This window comes from Gossypium hirsutum, chromosome D06, assembly GCF_007990345.1.
Source record: "Gossypium hirsutum isolate 1008001.06 chromosome D06, Gossypium_hirsutum_v2.1, whole genome shotgun sequence".
Classification (NCBI taxonomy): Eukaryota; Viridiplantae; Streptophyta; class Magnoliopsida; order Malvales; family Malvaceae; genus Gossypium; species Gossypium hirsutum.
Window position 1 is genome coordinate 20085016 of NC_053442.1, and position 5347 is coordinate 20090362.

The following is a 5347-nucleotide window of genomic DNA, read 5'->3' on the forward strand; positions in this document are numbered from 1 at the left end:
GACTTTAGGTTGATTAATTGAAATTTCTTTCTAATTAAAACCCCTATTATCGCATTAACTCGTGCAATGGATTCCCTATTAGATTTAACTCTAATCTAGCAGATTTATGTTGTCCTATTTCTAGGATTGCATGTAACTCCACTCAATTACACAAAATCTAATCTTAAACATGGTTTATTCAACCACCGATTTAAGCACATCGAACATGGATTAATAATCTAGAAATATCAAACCAATAATTAAGCACACATAAATGAGAACAAAGAAACTAAGTATTTGTTGCGTAAAATAGAAATCAAACAACAGAATTCATTGTAAGTTTCATCTCCCCTAGGTATTTAGAAAATTAGTTCATGCTCAAAAAGAGAAAAATTAAAGATACAGTGTAACCGAAAGAATAAAAGAAACTCATGATAACTTCCTAAGAAATCAACTGCGAATCTTCAATCTTGATTGAAATCTGCTTCAAAGTCGACTTCAATAGTGTTTTACAAGTCATTTTCTTGAGTATTCTTTGACAACTCCCTTCTATATTTTTACTTTTGTCATATATATGTCTTGGAATTCCCAAAAAACCTAAAAATTATTATTTTCTATTGTTCAATGCGCAATCCCTTGAAATTGACACAGCCTACCACACACCCATGTGGTTCGCATGACCATGTGAAAAGGTGTAGCTCGTGTGGGTCTTCAGCTTGCTCTAACGTGTGAATTTTTTCATTTGTCACTCCCAAGTGCTCTATTAACAATTAAACATGAATTTAAATGATTAGGAGTATAAAAATCACAATTGAAATCGGATAATCACCCAAAATGCATTAAGAATGAGTTAAAACATGTTACTTTTAGCACTTATCAAATATTCTGCCACTTAAGCGTTTGCTTGTCCTTAAGCAAAATTCTCAACCCACATTCAGGTTAACTTCCCTTACTTTATTTTTTTCACCGACAATGTCTTAATATAATCTGAAAATAATTATGCATTGGAAATTTAAACTAAAATGACACTAAAGAATACAAGCAACCCAAGCAGAAATTTTTTTAAGGCACAAAAACATAGGTGTCTCCCCTATCTTAATAATTACATGAAATTAAAACTCAACAAGAGTTAACACCCTCAAGAAGGTTTACTCAAAGCACTCAAGGTGTTTAAGGTTAAAGTAATGTGCACTCAACAGTCAAACAAGAAATGCTATTACCATAGGCTTGCTTTAAAATCAAATCTCCACCACTATAGATACGAGATGACACACCAATTAAGAGGTCTTTACGACGTTGTAATGAGGCTTAAGTTATGGGTATGGAAAAGGTCATAAAAGGTGGTTACAATTGAGAGTTGAATTGATAGGTTACCAAACGAAAAGAATCAGTTACTAAATTATGAGAATTTAACATCCATGAGGAATAAAGAGAAATTCAGCTCAAACAAGATAGTATTTATACAAAATATGAGAGTAAAGATTCAACTCAAATAAGATAGTAAGGTTTATAACCTGAATATTGATTTCTAAATTGATCAAGATCGCTCAAATTTTATATATATTTTTTGGTCTGGTTTTTTTAGAACAAAGAGAAATTCAGAAAAATCCAAGTGATAAAACATAGTCAGACAACTAACCAAATCGAATCTCGATAAAAAAATGAATCAATAAAAAGGGTGATTTGAAAAATTAATGTGGTTTTTGGGTTAACATGAACGAGTGATAGATAAACAAAAATGGATTAGGGTTAACGCGGTTTACTAGGGGATAATAAAACGGGTAAGCTGTTTAAAGGTTAAGCGAGATAAATCCTAATTGCCTCTATCATCTCACTATATCAAATCAATAATATGGTCTCAACACGCATAAAAAAAGTAAGTTCTAGAATAACGAATGTAGTTGACATACTCAAAACCAAAATAAAATAAGCACAAAAGAATAGATGCTCTATAGGCTCAAAAGCTTACAAAAAACTTAGGGTTTTATGTCAAACTTGTAAATTTAAAATTCAAGATAATGCTTTAGTTCAGGGAGACAACCTAAAATAATTGTTTTCTGAAAATGGCTTATCATGCTTGACACTCTCGTGCCTCAGAGTATAAATAAAACAATGCATAAAATTCCACTAATTACTTCCAAACAGAATAAAAAAGAAATCCAGATTTAGAAAAATTAACTCTAATGTTAGGTTTGAGGAAATTACTTAAACACAAACAATAATTCAGGGATTATATCTCAGAAACATATAAAATCCTCCCCACACTTAAGATGTACATTGCCTTCAATGTACAAACAAAGATAGTCACAATAAACAAAATATTATAAGAAAGGGAGGAAGAGAACTAAAATTTCCTTGAATTTGGATGAATAAGTCACGATAGTGAAATCCGGAAACGTAGGAGATTCTAAATTAATGACATGGTTCTGGGTACACTAATAAGAAAATAGAAAAAACAAAATAAGATAAAGAGGTAGCAGAATAATCAGAAAATAATTGAAATAACAATAACAATAAAGTGCATCAAAACATATAAATCCAGAAAAGAAGAAAAACAAATAACAATAAAAAAGAAAAGAAAAAAGAAAAAAGAAAAAAAAAAGAAAAAAAAGAAAATTAAATAAAAGATAATTGTTAGGATAAATTGGGTGGAGATGGATCAATTAGCTAAGACATTGGATGAAATTGTAATCCTTGAGTTTTACTATTAATGGATTATTTTGTTTAAATTTGCATTTCTTATTGTTATTTATTTTATTTAGTTAGAAAATGATATTATCGATTAGTTTGGATAGGTTTTAGAGTAATATTTGGTGATTGGCATGTTAATTAATATTAGCCCTCTATGAGATCGATATTTTATACTAGTTGTAACGATATGTATACTTGCGTGTGTGATTCTCTATCAACAGTAAAGAATGTTGATGATGGAAGAAAACACCTATGAAAGTTGTTTTTATCTTGGTACCAATCTAGTGTCATGGAATAGTAAAAAAACAAAGTTCAATTTCCTTGTAATTGTACAGGTCAAGTACATAGTTGTAGGGAGTTGTTGTGCTCAAATATTATGGATTAAGTAGATGCTAGAAGACTTTAGAGTTGCTTTTCCAATTGCAATGTCTATTATGACAAATCTAGTGTAATTAACATTGCTAGGAATTGAGTGTTACACTTCCGTGCCAAGCACATTGATATTATGCATCATTTCATTAGGGAGTTGGTTGAAGCTAGAACGATCAAATTAAATCATATTTCTATTGAAAACCTATTGGCTAACTTGTTTACTAGCCTTGGTGCAACTAGATTTGAGAAGTTAAGGAATGATATTGATTTACATTGTGTTTAACTTGGGTTGTTTTAATTTTGGCATAGGAAGCATAATGAAATGTCATTTTTCTTTTGTGCTAATTTTTAAAAAAAATCTTTAAATTTTAAAGGGATATTTGTTGCTTGATATAAATTCCTAAAATTTTGAAGGTATTTTAATTAGAGATATATTATCATTAATTGATTTCTATTACACCTTAACCACCAAAACCCCTAAGAAAACTTCTATATGATGTTCTCTACCATCTTTTGCAAATTTTCTCAAGAAAATCTTGAAGTTTCTCACTAATTGCAATTATGGAAAAGTGAAAGTAACGAGACACTTAGTCCCTCTTCCTTGCCTGAGAGTTTTATTTCAAGATCTCCTTTTTGTGCAACCATAAGAAAGAGAGTCCAAACCCAATAGAGCTATTAAGCAAACTCATGAAGTAGCCTTAAACAAATGTAACACCCTATACTCGACTCGGCCGCTGAACCCGAATATAAAGATGTCACACTATCATCTCACTACTTGTACATTACAATGTTCACTTTATTAAAGCCGACACATGTCATTCATTGCATTTTCACAAGTTTCAAGATACCTATACATTAATCATCATTAAATCATGCTGGACATACATCAATGTATCTTACCGAGTTACATAAACAAGTATTTGGTCCACTTAGCACCCTAAACACGTAGGTATCGATACTGATCTTAGGGTATTGATATTTTCTTTAAATGGTATCGATACTGTATGGAAAATCGATACCAAACTTGCATTTTGTTTCTCGCTCATTAATCATATTGATGAAAATTACCGGTACCTATCATAATGTATCGATATATTTACCCCAAGTATCGATACTCAAGCAAAGGTATCGATACCAAATCTCTATTCTGACTTCGCTGCACGTTTTTAAACATAGAGGTATCATTTTTAAAACCCGATTATCGATACCCCTGCCTCAGACCATAAAAATACAACATACAAAAGTATTTAGTCCATTCCAATTTAGTTTCTAAACATCAAGCATCAAATACTTTGACAAATAATCATCCAAACAACAAAATTTAACTGTTCAAAATGTTAGAACGTGTCCGAGAAAGAAACACCATGTCATCATCAATGCTCATGAACCTAAGCATATTTATAACTCATAAACCTCATAAACCTCATAAACAAAAGCAATAACCAACAAAATGTTCAGAACTAACATGGCTATAAACGAGTTTACCACATTGCCTTATTCCCCAAAACGTAAATAAATAATGAACACCTACGAATTATTAACAAGTCTTCCTTGGATCACTCCCTCGGAACACCACACCACCCACACCGAGACATCACTAATCTGCATATGTTGAAAAGAGTGTGTGAGCTTAAACAAGCTCAGTGAGTGATTAGAATAACCACTAGGCAAACATATTATCATGCATCCACAAAACGACCATATATATATATACAATTACAACGTATAATGATAAATTGGATCTTGAGGTATGAAATATAAAGTGGACACTATCACCACACATCAGATACATGGATCCCCAATCACACCAAATGACTCATAGAGTCGAACATATCCCAAAAGTGAAGCCTATAGCTAACATTCTCCTTATTTCCCCTCACATGTCTCGTTGAATGGAGCTTAGCTCACATTTCCTTATCCTTCCAACATGTCTTAGGGCCTCAACACCCAAAGTCACTATACATATAGGTGAGTACTCACAATCCTATGTCATGTCAACTATATCCAATGATTTCAAGATCACAAGGCCAAAATATCCAAAAACAAACACATATCACTTACCGATTATCTGTGCACTATCATTGTATATTTGCATTTTTAGCAAAACTCCGTCAATTTCATTTCACATATTTATATCATGTATACATTTGCACATTTCACAATAGTTATCATAACCACATATCACATGACATAGCATCTCATCACTATGCACATTTTTATAATCACATAAGCTCATAAATCACAAGGTAAACATAGATATGAGAAAGCTTACACTCAGAATTTAGAGTAGGGGTTTAGGCTACTA